Here is a 15,922-nt window from a genome sequence, read left to right as displayed (position 1 = left end):
TCAGGCTGTTACAGTAATTATCACTTGCTCTACCACAGTGGTAAATGTGCTTTGAAATTGCCAATCAAATATCGTTTTCTGCCTAGAATCACACCATGAGTCTGTGATTTTCCTTCCACTCCTGCAATGGGTGAGGTAGTTCCTACAAGTTCAAAACTCCAATTAACCCTTACCACAGGTGATCTTACATACATCTCTGCAGTCTTTATGCAGTTGTGCAAGCGTCCATGCAGATCTCTCTTGCACCTGACAATACACAGTCTCCAGAAACACACTCTTAGCACACAGGCAGCTGCTTCTCCTGCATTCCCATGCTTACTATTCAGCACTGTGTGGTATTTCTAATAGCAGTGTGTAACGCTAACACATTCAACATCACCAAGCCTAATTTCCTTTGCTCTAGTCTAATCACTCACCCAGGTTCCACATGCTCATGGTCTCAAGTAGCTGTTAGGACATGTGCTCTTTTCTGCCTCTCTAAACTATAAGCAAAATGTGTCAGGCTGTTACAGTAATTATCACTTGCTCTACCACAGTAGTAAATGTGCTTTGAAATTGCCAATCAAATATCGTTTTCTGCCTAGAATCACACCATGAGTCTGTGTGCACACAGGAATTGCTGTCAGATATTTAATTTGTGTTGCTCTTGTTCTGTAAGACTTGCACTCGCAGGAAAGGGGCAGCTTGTTTTCTTGAACTGTGATGGTTAGCATTCAGCACAAATCACTATCTCACAGATGAGAGGCAAATGGTAACACATTTGAAAACAGCAGGGTAGATTTTCCTTCCACTCCTGCAATGGGTGAGGTAGTTCCTACATGTTCAAAACTCCAATTAATCCTTACCACAGGTGATCTTACATACATCTCTGCAGTCTTCATGCAGTTGTGCAAGCGTCCATGCATATCTCTCTTGCACCTGACAATACACAGTCTCCAGAAACACACTCTTAGCACACAGGCAGCTGCTTCTCCTGCATTCCCATGCTTACTATTCAGCACTGTGAGGTATTTCAGATAGAAGTGTGTAACGCTAACACATTCAACATCACCAAGGCTCATTTCCTTTGCTCTAGTCTAATCACTCACCCATGTTCCACATGCTCATGGTCTCAAGTAGCTGTTAGGACATGTGCTCTTTTCTGCCTCTCTATAAGGAAAATGTGTCAGGCTGTTACAGTAATTATCACTTGCTCTACCACAGTAGTAAATGTGCTTTGCAATTGCCAATCAAATATCGTTTTCTGCCTAGAATCACACCATGAGTCTGTGTGCACACAGGAATTGTTGTCAGAGATTTAATTTGTGTTGCTCTTGTTCTGTAAGACTTGCACTCGTAGGAAAGGGGCAGCTTGTTTTCTTGAACTGTGATGGTTAGCATTCAGCACAAATCACTATCTGACAGATGAGAGGCAAATGGTAACACATTTGAAAACAACAGGGTAGATTTTCCTTCCACTCCTGCAATGGGTGAGGTAGTTCCTACATGTTAAAAACTCCAATTAACCCTTACCACAGGTGATCTTACATACATCTCTGCAGTCTTCATGCAGTTGTGTAAGCGTCCATGCAGATCTCTCTTGCACCTGACAATACACAGTCTCCAGAAACACACTCTTAGCACACAGGCAGCTGCTTCTCCTGCATTCCCATGCTTACTATTCAGCACTGTGTGGTATTTCAGATGGCAGTGTGTAACGCTAACACATTCAACATCACCAAGGCTCATTTCCTTTGCTCTAGTCTAATCACTCACCCAGGTTCCACATGCTCATGTTCTCAAGTAGCTGTTAGGACATGTGCTCTATTCTGCCTCTCTAAACTATAAGGAAAATCTGTCAGGCTGTTACAGTAATTATCACTTGCTCTACCACAGTGGTAAATGTGCTTTGAAATTGCTAATCAAATATCGTTTTCTGCCTAGAATCACACCATGAGTCTGTGATTTTCCTTCCACTCCTGCAATGGGTGAGGTAGTTCCTACAAGTTCAAAACTCCAATTAACCCTTACCACAGGTGATCTTACATACATCTCTGCAGTCTTAATGCAGTTGTGCAAGCGTCCATGCAGATCTCTCTTGCACCTGACAATACACAGTCTCCAGAAACACACTCTTAGCACACAGGCAGCTGCTTCTCCTGCATTCCCATGCTTACTATTCAGCACTGTGTGGTATTTCTAATAGCAGTGTGTAACGCTAACACATTCAACATCACCAAGGCTAATTTCCTTTGCTCTAGTCTAATCACTCACCCAGGTTCCACATGCTCATGGTCTCAAGTAGCTGTTAGGACATGTGCTCTTTTCTGCCTCTCTAAACTATAAGCAAAATGTGTCAGGCTGTTACAGTAATTATCACTTGCTCTACCACAGTAGTAAATGTGCTTTGAAATTGCCAATCAAATATCGTTTTCTGCCTAGAATCACACCATGAGTCTGTGTGCACACAGGAATTGCTGTCAGATATTTAATTTGTGTTGCTCTTGTTCTGTAAGACTTGCACTCGCAGGAAAGGGGCAGCTTGTTTTCTTGAACTGTGATGGTTAACATTCAGCACAAATCACTATCTCACAGATGAGAGGCAAATGGTAACACATTTGAAAACAACAGGGTAGATTTTCCTTCCACTCCTGCAATGGGTGAGGTAGTTCCTACATGTTCAAAACTAAAATTAACCCTTACCACAGGTGATCTTACATACATCTCTGCAGTCTTCATGCAGTTGTGCAAGCGTCCATGCAGATCTCTCTTGCACCTGACAATACACAGTCTCCAGAAACACACTCTTAGCACACAGGCAGCTGCTTCTCCTGCATTCCCATGCTTACTATTCAGCACTGTGAGGTATTTCAGATAGCAGTGTGTAACGCTAACACATTCAACATCACCAAGGCTCATTTCCTTTGCTCTAGTCTAATCACTCACCCAGGTTCCACATGCTCATGGTCTCAAGTAGCTGTTAGGACATGTGCTCTTTTCTGCCTCTCTAAACTATAAGGAAAATGTGTCAGGCTGTTACAATAATTATCACTTGCTCTACCACAGTAGTAAATGTGCTTTGCAATTGCCAATCAAATATCGTTTTCTGCCTAGAATCACACCATGAGTCTGTGTGCACACAGGAATTGTTGTCAGAGATTTAATTTGTGTTGCTCTTGTTCTGTAAGACTTGCACTCGTAGGAAAGGGGCAGCTTGTTTTCTTGAACTGTGATGGTTAGCATTCAGCACAAATCACTATCTCACAGATGAGAGGCAAATGGTAACACATTTGAAAACAACAGGGTAGATTTTCCTTCCACTCCTGCAATGGGTGAGGTAGTTCCTACATGTTAAAAACTCCAATTAACCCTTACCACAGGTGATCTTACATACATCTCTGCAGTCTTCATGCAGTTGTGTAAGCGTCCATGCAGATCTCTCTTGCACCTGACAATACACAGTCTCCAGAAACACACTCTTAGCACACAGGCAGCTGCTTCTCCTGCATTCCCATGCTTACTATTCAGCACTGTGTGGTATTTCAGATGGCAGTGTGTAACGCTAACACATTCAACATCACCAAGGCTCATTTCCTTTGCTCTAGTCTAATCACTCACCCAGGTTCCACATGCTCATGTTCTCAAGTAGCTGTTAGGACATGTGCTCTATTCTGCCTCTCTAAACTATAAGGAAAATCTGTCAGGCTGTTACAGTAATTATCACTTGCTCTACCACAGTGGTAAATGTGCTTTGAAATTGCCAATTTATTTATTTTATTTATTTATTTTATGGAATTTGTAGAGCGCGCAGCTACCCCCGAAGGGGTGTCCCGGCGCTAAAATCCAGGGGTTACTGAGTGGAAAAGGGGAGAGAAGAAAATGTGATGCAAGGGAATCTAAAGTCCGGAGAAGAGCCAGGTTTTGAGTTTGGCTCGGAAGATGGTTTCAGAGGGGCAGAACCTCAGCTCAAGTGGAAGGGAGTTCCAAAGTCTGGCAGCAATGACACCGAAACCTCTGCCTCCGGTTCTGGACAGTCTAAAACGGGGCGAGATCAGGAGGCGGAGGTCATTGGACCTCAAGGATCTGGTGGAGCAGGATATCGAAGCCCGATTTTTCAGGTAAGTAGGGCCGAAGTTGTTGACGGCTCGATATGTAAGGGTGAGAACCTTAAACTGGATGCGGCTAGCCACAGGGAGCCAGTGGAGTTGCCTTCGATATGCAGAGACAGATTGACGGTAAGGGATGTTACCGATCAGTCTGGCTGCAGCATTCTGGACAATCTGCAGTCGACCAATCAGGTACTGCGGAGCCCCTGCATAGAGGCTATTAGCATAGTCCAGGTGGGACGTAATGAGGGCCTGGGTGACTGTGCGGCGGGAATCCGTGGGAAGGTACAGGAGGATCTTTTTTATCATCCGTAGTTTCATGAAGCAGGCGGAGGTAACCTTATTGATCTGGGTTTTACATGACAAGGAGTCATCGAATTGGAAGCCCAGATTCCGCGCCGAGCGAACCGGGGTAGGGGCAGGATCGAGAGCTGTCGGCCACCACCAAGAAGAGGGAATAGAGGTGTTCTGATTGAAAAACAGGACCTCCGTTTTATCTGCATTTAATCTCAAGTGGTTCGTAGTCATCCAGCCGCTGATGTTATTCAGGCATTGGCGAAAGTTGAGGAATGCGGAGTCCGAGTGGTCCCGGAAAGAAAACACCAACTGTGTGTCGTCGGCGTAGGATACCACCCTGACTCCGCAGGACTCAACGACGTCAGCCAGGGGGGCAGATAGACGTTGAAGAATAGGGGGCTAAGGGCGGAGCCCTGTGGCACCCCACATGACAGAGGTTTTTCCTCTGACTTGAAGGGGCGTAGTAGTACTCTTTGGCTTCTGGATGAGAGAAAGGACTTGATCCATCCGAGGGCAGAGCCACCGATGCCTATCTGCCTGAGGCGGTCCAGGAGGATGGGGTGAGAGACCGTATCGAAAGCTGCGGACAGGTCGAGGAGAACCAGCATGGCCTCCTCGCCCCTGTCCACACACTCCCGAATGGTCTCAGATACCTCCAGCAGGGCCGTTTCGGTACTGAATCCTGCTCTGAAACCGGATTGGGATCCATGAAGCAGAGAGTGGTTTTCCAGATAGTCCGTAAGTTGGAGCTGTACTGCTTTTTCCAGGACTTTGGCAGGTTTGGGAAGGAGGGAGATGGGACGGTAGTTAGAGAAGACAGTGGGGTCTGCGTCTGCCTTTTTCAAAATAGGGATCACCAGTGCCTCCTTCCAGGTGGTGGGGAAGAAGCCATGGTGAAGGGAGGCATTCCAGACGGTAAGGAAAGGGCAGGCCAGTGAGGGTGCCAGTTCTCCCATGATTTTGGCGGGAACAGGATCAGAGGGGGCGCCAGATTTGCAGGCGATGAGCAGTCTAATAGCCTCGTCCATGTTTAGTTTGTTGAATGCAAGGAAAGATGGAGACTCAGGGGGGCTAGAAGTAGGAGATGGAGTGACTGACTCAGTGGGGAAGGAGACACACAGTTTGTTTATTTTTTCTAGAAAAAAATCTGAGAGTCCCTCACAAAGGGCCTGACTGGCGGTGTTCTGGGGGGCTCTAGCCGGAGGGTTAATAAAGTCTTTGACGACGCTAAAGAGCGTTTTTGAAGAGTTTTTGGCTTTATTAATTTGAGCGGCAAAGTGGTCTTTCATCGCGCCTTTTTTAAGTTTGAGTATCGTTTTCTGCCTAGAATCACACCATGAGTCTGTGATTTTCCTTCCACTCCTGCAATGGGTGAGGTAGTTCCTACAAGTTCAAAACTCCAATTAACCCTTACCACAGGTGATCTTACATACATCTCTGCAGTCTTAATGCAGTTGTGCAAGCGTCCATGCAGATCTCTCTTGCACCTGACAATACACAGTCTCCAGAAACACACTCTTAGCACACAGGCAGCTGCTTCTCCTGCATTCCCATGCTTACTATTCAGCACTGTGTGGTATTTCTAATAGCAGTGTGTAACGCTAACACATTCAACATCACCAAGGCTAATTTCCTTTGCTCTAGTCTAATCACTCACCCAGGTTCCACATGCTCATGGTCTCAAGTAGCTGTTAGGACATGTGCTCTTTTCTGCCTCTCTAAACTATAAGCAAAATGTGTCAGGCTGTTACAGTAATTATCACTTGCTCTACCACAGTAGTAAATGTGCTTTGAAATTGCCAATCAAATATCGTTTTCTGCCTAGAATCACACCATGAGTCTGTGTGCACACAGGAATTGCTGTCAGATATTTAATTTGTGTTGCTCTTGTTCTGTAAGACTTGCACTCGCAGGAAAGGGGCAGCTTGTTTTCTTGAACTGTGATGGTTAACATTCAGCACAAATCACTATCTCACAGATGAGAGGCAAATGGTAACACATTTGAAAACAACAGGGTAGATTTTCCTTCCACTCCTGCAATGGGTGAGGTAGTTCCTACATGTTCAAAACTAAAATTAACCCTTACCACAGGTGATCTTACATACATCTCTGCAGTCTTCATGCAGTTGTGCAAGCGTCCATGCAGATCTCTCTTGCACCTGACAATACACAGTCTCCAGAAACACACTCTTAGCACACAGGCAGCTGCTTCTCCTGCATTCCCATGCTTACTATTCAGCACTGTGAGGTATTTCAGATAGCAGTGTGTAACGCTAACACATTCAACATCACCAAGGCTCATTTCCTTTGCTCTAGTCTAATCACTCACCCAGGTTCCACATGCTCATGGTCTCAAGTAGCTGTTAGGACATGTGCTCTTTTCTGCCTCTCTAAACTATAAGGAAAATGTGTCAGGCTGTTACAATAATTATCACTTGCTCTACCACAGTAGTAAATGTGCTTTGCAATTGCCAATCAAATATCGTTTTCTGCCTAGAATCACACCATGAGTCTGTGTGCACACAGGAATTGTTGTCAGAGATTTAATTTGTGTTGCTCTTGTTCTGTAAGACTTGCACTCGTAGGAAAGGGGCAGCTTGTTTTCTTGAACTGTGATGGTTAGCATTCAGCACAAATCACTATCTCACAGATGAGAGGCAAATGGTAACACATTTGAAAACAACAGGGTAGATTTTCCTTCCACTCCTTTAATGGGTGAGGTAGTTCCTACATGTTAAAAACTCCAATTAACCCTTACCACAGGTGATCTTACATACATCTCTGCAGTCTTTATGCAGTTGTGTAAGCGTCCATGCAGATCTTTCTTGCACCTGACAATACACAGTCTCCAGAAACACACTCTCAGCACACAGGCAGCTGCTTCTCCTGCATTCCCATGCTTACTATTCAGCACTGTGTGGTATTTCAGATGGCAGTGTGTAACGCTAACACATTCAACATCACCAAGGCTCATTTCCTTTGCTCTAGTCTAATCACTCACCCAGGTTCCACATGCTCATGGTCTCAAGTAGCTGTTAGGACATGTGCTCTTTTCTGCCTCTCTAAACTATAAGGAAAATATGTCAGGCTGTTACAGTAATTATCACTTGCTCTACCACAGTAGTAAATGTGCTTTGAAATTGCCAATCAAATATTGTTTTCTGCCTAGAATCAAACCATGAGTCTGTGTGCACACAGGAATTGTTGTCAGAGATTTAATTCGTGTTGCTCTTGTTCTGTAAGACTTGCACTCGTAGGAAAGGGGCAGCTTGTTTTCTTGAACTGTGATGGTTAGCATTCAGCACAAATCACTATCTCACAGATGAGAGGCAAATGGTAACACATTTGAAAACAACAGGGTAGATTTTCCTTCCACTGCTTTAATGGGTGAGGTAGTTCCTACATGGTAAAAACTCCAATTAACCCTTACCACAGGTGATCTTACATACATCTCTGCAGTCTTCATGCAGTTGTGTAAGCGTCCATGCAGATCTCTCTTGCACCTGACAATACACAGTCTCCAGAAACACACTTTCAGCACACAGGCAGCTGCTTCTCCTGCATTCCCATGCTTACTATTCAGCACTGTGTGGTATTTCAGATGGCAGTATGTAACGCTAACACATTCAACATCACCAAGGCTCATTTCCTTTGCTCTAGTCTAATCACTCACCCAGGTTCCACATGCTCATGGTCTCAAGTAGCTGTTAGGACATGTGCTCTTTTCTGCCTCTCTAAACTAAAAGGAAAATGTGTCAGGCTATTACAGTAATTATCACTTGCTCTACCACAGTAGTAAATGTGCTTTGAAATTGCCAATCAAATATTGTTTTCTGCCTAGAATCACACCATGAGTCTGTGTGCACACAGGAATTGTTGTCAGAGATTTAATTTGTGTTGCTCTTGTTCTGTAAGACTTGCACTCGTAGGAAAGGGGCAGCTTGTTTTCTTGAACTGTGATGGTTAGCATTCAGAACAAATCACTATCTCACAGATGAGAGGCAAATGGTAACACATTTGAAAACAGCAGGGTAGATTTTCCTTCCACTCCTGCAATGGGTGAGGTAGTTCCTACATGTTCAAAACTCCAATTAACCCTTACCACAGGTGATCTTACATACATCTCTGCAATCTTCATGCAGTTGTGTAAGCGTCCATGCAGATCTCTCTTGCACCTGACAATACACAGTCTCCAGAAACACACTCTTAGCACACAGGCAGCTGCTTCTCCTGCATTCCCATGCTTACTATTCAGCACTGTGTGGTATTTCAGATGGCAGTGTGTAACGCAACACATTCAACATCACCAAGGCTCATTTCCTTTGCTCTAGTCTAATCACTCACCCAGTAGCTGTTAGGACATGTGCTCTTTTCTGCCTCTCTAAACTATAAGGAAAATGTGTCAGGCTGTTACAGTAATTATCACTTGCTCTACCACAGTAGTAAATGTGCTTTGAAATTGCCAATCAAATATTGTTTTCTGCCTAGAATCACACCATGAGTCTGTGTGCACACAGGAATTGTTGTCAGAGATTTAATTTGTGTTGCTCTTGTTCTGTAAGACTTGCATTTGTAGGAAAGGGGCAGCTTGTTTTCTTGAACTGTGATGGTTAGCATTCAGCACAAATCACTATCTCACAGATGAGAGGCAAATGGTAACACATTTGAAAACAGCAGGGTAGATTTTCCTTCCACTCCTGCAATGGGTGAGGTAGTTCCTACATGTTCAAAACTCCAATTAATCCTTACCACAGGTGACCTTACATACATCTCTGCAGTCTTCATGCAGTTGTGCAAGCGTCCATGCAGATCTCTCTTGCACCTGACAATACACAGTCTCCAGAAACACACTCTTAGCACACAGGCAGCTGCTTCTCCTGCATTCCCATGCTTACTATTCAGCACTGTGAGGTATTTCAGATAGCAGTGTGTAACGCTAACACATTCAACATCACCAAGGCTCATTTCCTTTGCTCTAGTCTAATCACTCACCCAGGTTCCACATGCTCATGGTCTCAAGTAGCTGTTAGGACATGTTCTCTTTTCTGCCTCTCTAAACTATAAGGAAAATGTGTCAGGCTGTTACAGTAATTATCACTTGCTCTACCACAGTAGTAAATGTGCTTTGCAATTGCCAATCAAATATCGTTGTCTGCCTAGAATCACACCATGAGTCTGTGTGCACACAGGAATTGTTGTCAGAGATTTAATTTGTGTTGCTCTTGTTCTGTAAGACTTGCACTCGTAGGAAAGGGGCAGCTTGTTTTCTTGAACTGTGATGGTTAGCATTCAGCACAAATCACTATCTCACAGATGAGAGGCAAATGGTAACACATTTGAAAACAACAGGGTAGATTTTCCTTCCACTCCTTTAATGGGTGAGGTAGTTCCTACATGGTAAAAACTCCAATTAACCCTTACCACAGGTGATCTTACATACATCTCTGCAGTCTTCATGCAGTTGTGTAAGCGTCCATGCAGATCTCTCTTGCACCTGACAATACACAGTCTCCAGAAACCCACTCTCAGAACACAGGCAGCTGCTTCTCCTGCATTCCCATGCTTACTATTCAGCACTGTGTGGTATTTCAGATGGCAGTATGTAACGCTAACACATTCAACATCACCAAGGCTCATTTCCTTTGCTCTAGTCTAATCACTCACCCAGGTTCCACATGCTCATGGTCTCAAGTAGCTGTTAGGACATGTGCTCTTTTCTGCCTCTCTAAACTATAAGGAAAATGTGTCAGGCTATTACAGTAATTATCACTTGCTCTACCACAGTAGTAAATGTGCTTTGAAATTGCCAATCAAATATTGTTTTCTGCCTAGAATCACACCATGAGTCTGTGTGCACACAGGAATTGTTGTCAGAGATTTAATTCGTGTTGCTCTTGTTCTGTAAGACTTGCACTCGTAGGAAAGGGGCAGCTTGTTTTCTTGAACTGTGATGGTTAGCATTCAGCACAAATCACTATCTCACAGATGAGAGGCAAATGGTAACACATTTGAAAACAGCAGGGTAGATTTTCCTTCCACTCCTGCAATGGGTGAGGTAGTTCCTACATGTTCAAAACTCCAATTAACCCTTACCACAGGTGATCTTACATACATCTCTGCAATCTTCATGCAGTTGTGTAAGCGTCCATGCAGATCTCTCTTGCACCTGACAATACACAGTCTCCAGAAACACACTTTCAGCACACAGGCAGCTGCTTCTCCTGTATTCCCATGCTTACTATTCAGCACTGTGTGGTATTTCAGATGGCAGTATGTAACGCTAACACATTCAACATCACCAAGGCTCATTTCCTTTGCTCTAGTCTAATCACTCACCCAGGTTCCACATGCTCATGGTCTCAAGTAGCTGTTAGGACATGTGCTCTTTTCTGCCTCTCTAAACTATAAGGAAAATGTGTCAGGCTATTACAGTAATTATCACTTGCTCTACCACAGTAGTAAATGTGCTTTGAAATTGCCAATCAAATATTGTTTTCTGCCTAGAATCACACCATGAGTCTGTGTGCACACAGGAATTGTTGTCAGAGACTTAATTTGTGTTGCTCTTGTTCTGTAAGACTTGCACTCGTAGGAAAGGGGCAGCTTGTTTTCTTGAACTGTGATGGTTAGCATTCAGCACAAATCACTATCTCACAGATGAGAGGCAAATGGTAACACATTTGAAAACAGCAGGGTAGATTTTCCTTCCACTCCTGCAATGGGTGAGGTAGTTCCTACATGTTCAAAACTCCAATTAACCCTTACCACAGGTGATCTTACATACATCTCTGCAATCTTCATGCAGTTGTGTAAGCGTCCATGCAGATCTCTCTTGCACCTGACAATACACAGTCTCCAGAAACACACTCTTAGCACACAGGCAGCTGCTTCTCCTGCATTCCCATGCTTACTATTCAGCACTGTGTGGTATTTCAGATGGCAGTGTGTAACGCTAACACATTCAACATCACCAAGGCTCATTTCCTTTGCTCTAGTCTAATCACTCACCCAGTAGCTGTTAGGACATGTGCTCTTTTCTGCCTCTCTAAACTATAAGGAAAATGTGTCAGGCTGTTACAGTAATTATCACTTGCTCTACCACAGTAGTAAATGTGCTTTGAAATTGCCAATCAAATATCGTTTTCTGCCTAGAATCACACCATGAGTCTGTGTGCACACAGGAATTGTTGTCAGAGATTTAATTTGTGTTGCTCTTGTTCTGTAAGACTTGTATTCGTAGGAAAGGGGCAGCTTGTTTTCTTGAACTGTGATGGTTAGCATTCAGCACAAATCACTATCTCACAGATGAGGGGCAAATGGTAACACATTTGAAAACAGCAGGGTAGATTTTCCTTCCACTCCTGCAATGGGTGAGGTAGTTCCTACATGTTCAAAACTCCAATTAATCCTTACCACAGGTGATCTTACATACATCTCTGCAGTCTTCATGCAGTTGTGCAAGCGCCCATGCAGATCTCTCTTGCACCTGACAATACACAGTCTCCAGAAACACACTCTTAGCACACAGGCAGCTGCTTCTCCTGCATTCCCATGCTTACTATTCAGCACTGTGAGGTATTTCAGATAGCAGTGTGTAACGCTAACACATTCAACATCACCAAGGCTCATTTCCTTTGCTCTAGCCTAATCACTCACCCAGGTTCCACATGCTCATGGTCTCAAGTAGCTGTTAGGACATGTGCTCTTTTCTGCCTCTCTAAACTATAAGGAAAATGTGTCAGGCTGTTACAGTAATTATCACTTGCTCTACCACAGTAGTAAATGTGCTTTGAAATTGCCAATCAAATATTGTTTTCTGCCTAGAATCACACCATGAGTCTGTGTGCACACAGGAATTGTTGTCAGAGATTTAATTTGTGTTGCTCTTGTTCTGTAAGACTTGCACTCGTAGGAAAGGGGCAGCTTGTTTTCTTGAACTGTGATGGTTAGCATTCAGCACAAATCACTATCTCACAGATGAGAGGCAAATGGTAACACATTTGAAAACAGCAGGGTAGATTTTCCTTCCACTCCTGCAATGGGTGAGGTAGTTCCTACATGTTCAAAACTCCAATTAATCCTTACCACAGGTGATCTTACATACATCTCTGCAGTCTTCATGCAGTTGTGTAAGCGTCCATGCAGATCTTTCTTGCACCTGACAATACACAGTCTCCAGAAACACACTCTTAGCACACTGGCAGCTGCTTCTCCTGCATTCCCATGCTTACTATTCAGCACTGTGAGGTATTTCAGATAGCAGTGTGTAACGCTAACACATTCAACATCACCAAGGCTCATTTCCTTTGCTCTAGTCTAATCACTCACCCAGGTTCCACATGCTCATGGTCTCAAGTAGCTGTTAGGACATGTGCTCTTTTCTGCCTCTCTAAACTATAAGGAAAATGTGTCAGGCTGTTACAGTAATTATCACTTGCTCTACCACAGTAGTAAATGTGCTTTGAAATTGCCAATCAAATATTGTTTTCTGCCTAGAATCACACCATGAGTCTGTGTGCACACAGGAATTGTTGTCAGAGATTTAATTTGTGTTGCTCTTGTTCTGTAAGACTTGCATTTGTAGGAAAGGGGCAGCTTGTTTTCTTGAACTGTGATGGTTAGCATTCAGCACAAATCACTATCTCACAGATGAGAGGCAAATGGTAACACATTTGAAAACAGCAGGGTAGATTTTCCTTCCACTCCTGCAATGGGTGAGGTAGTTCCTACATGTTCAAAACTCCAATTAATCCTTACCACAGGTGACCTTACATACATCTCTGCAGTCTTCATGCAGTTGTGCAAGCGTCCATGCAGATCTCTCTTGCACCTGACAATACACAGTCTCCAGAAACACACTCTTAGCACACAGGCAGCTGCTTCTCCTGCATTCCCATGCTTACTATTCAGCACTGTGAGGTATTTCAGATAGCAGTGTGTAACGCTAACACATTCAACATCACCAAGGCTCATTTCCTTTGCTCTAGTCTAATCACTCACCCAGGTTCCACATGCTCATGGTCTCAAGTAGCTGTTAGGACATGTGCTCTTTTCTGCCTCTCTAAACTATAAGGAAAATGTGTCAGGCTGTTACAGTAATTATCACTTGCTCTACCACAGTAGTAAATGTGCTTTGCAATTGCCAATCAAATATCGTTTTCTGCCTAGAATCACACCATGAGTCTGTGTGCACACAGGAATTGTTGTCAGAGATTTAATTTGTGTTGCTCTTGTTCTGTAAGACTTGCACTCGTAGGAATGGGGCAGCTTGTTTTCTTGAACTGTGATGGTTAGCATTCAGCACAAATCACTATCTCACAGATGAGAGGCAAATGGTAACACATTTGAAAACAACAGGGTAGATTTTCCTTCCACTCCTTTAATGGGTGAGGTAGTTCCTACATGGTAAAAACTCCAATTAACCCTTACCACAGGTGATCTTACATACATCTCTGCAGTCTTCATGCAGTTGTGTAAGCGTCCATGCAGATCTCTCTTGCACCTGACAATACACAGTCTCCAGAAACACACTCTCAGCACACAGGCAGCTGCTTCTCCTGCATTCCCATGCTTACTATTCAGCACTGTGTGGTATTTCAGATGGCAGTATGTAACGCTAACACATTCAACATCACCAAGGCTCATTTCCTTTGCTCTAGTCTAATCACTCACCCAGGTTCCACATGCTCATGGTCTCAAGTAGCTGTTAGGACATGTGCTCTTTTCTGCCTCTCTAAACTATAAGGAAAATGTGTCAGGCTATTACAGTAATTATCACTTGCTCTACCACAGTAGTAAATGTGCTTTGAAATTGCCAATCAAATATTGTTTTCTGCCTAGAATCACACCATGAGTCTGTGTGCACACAGGAATTGTTGTCAGAGATTTAATTCGTGTTGCTCTTGTTCTGTAAGACTTGCACTCGTAGGAAAGGGGCAGCTTGTTTTCTTGAACTGTGATGGTTAGCATTCAGCACAAATCACTATCTCACAGATGAGAGGCAAATGGTAACACATTTGAAAACAGCAGGGTAGATTTTCCTTCCACTCCTGCAATGGGTGAGGTAGTTCCTACATGTTCAAAACTCCAATTAACCCTTACCACAGGTGATCTTACATACATCTCTGCAATCTTCATGCAGTTGTGTAAGCGTCCATGCAGATCTCTCTTGCACCTGACAATACACAGTCTCCAGAAACACACTCTTAGCACACAGGCAGCTGCTTCTCCTGCATTCCCATGCTTACTATTCAGCACTGTGTGGTATTTCAGATGGCAGTGTGTAACGCTAACACATTCAACATCACCAAGGCTCATTTCCTTTGCTCTAGTCTAATCACTCACCCAGTAGCTGTTAGGACATGTGCTCTTTTCTGCCTCTCTAAACTATAAGGAAAATGTGTCAGGCTGTTACAGTAATTATCACTTGCTCTACCACAGTAGTAAATGTGCTTTGAAATTGCCAATCAAATATTGTTTTCTGCCTAGAATCACACCATGAGTCTGTGTGCACACAGGAATTGTTGTCAGAGATTTAATTTGTGTTGCTCTTGTTCTGTAAGACTTGCATTTGTAGGAAAGGGGCAGCTTGTTTTCTTGAACTGTGATGGTTAGCATTCAGCACAAATCACTATCTCACAGATGAGAGGCAAATGGTAACACATTTGAAAACAGCAGGGTAGATTTTCCTTCCACTCCTGCAATGGGTGAGGTAGTTCCTACATGTTCAAAACTCCAATTAATCCTTACCACAGGTGACCTTACATACATCTCTGCAGTCTTCATGCAGTTGTGCAAGCGTCCATGCAGATCTCTCTTGCACCTGACAATACACAGTCTCCAGAAACACACTCTTAGCACACAGGCAGCTGCTTCTCCTGCATTCCCATGCTTACTATTCAGCACTGTGAGGTATTTCAGATAGCAGTGTGTAACGCTAACACATTCAACATCACCAAGGCTCATTTCCTTTGCTCTAGTCTAATCACTCACCCAGGTTCCACATGCTCATGGTCTCAAGTAGCTGTTAGGACATGTGCTCTTTTCTGCCTCTCTAAACTATAAGGAAAATGTGTCAGGCTGTTACAGTAATTATCACTTGCTCTACCACAGTAGTAAATGTGCTTTGCAATTGCCAATCAAATATCGTTTTCTGCCTAGAATCACACCATGAGTCTGTGTGCACACAGGAATTGTTGTCAGAGATTTAATTTGTGTTGCTCTTGTTCTGTAAGACTTGCACTCGTAGGAAAGGGGCAGCTTGTTTTCTTGAACTGTGATGGTTAGCATTCAGCACAAATCACTATCTCACAGATGAGAGGCAAATGGTAACACATTTGAAAACAACAGGGTAGATTTTCCTTCCACTCCTTTAATGGGTGAGGTAGTTCCTACATGGTAAAAACTCCAATTAACCCTTACCACAGGTGATCTTACATACATCTCTGCAGTCTTCATGCAGTTGTGTAAGCGTCCATGCAGATCTCTCTTGCACCTGACAATACACAGTCTCCAGAAACACACTCTCAGCACACAGGCAG

This window comes from Triturus cristatus, chromosome 1_1 (assembly GCF_964204655.1).
Source record: "Triturus cristatus chromosome 1_1, aTriCri1.1, whole genome shotgun sequence".
Taxonomy (NCBI): domain Eukaryota; kingdom Metazoa; phylum Chordata; class Amphibia; order Caudata; family Salamandridae; genus Triturus; species Triturus cristatus.
Note: the sequence above shows the minus strand (reverse complement) of the source record.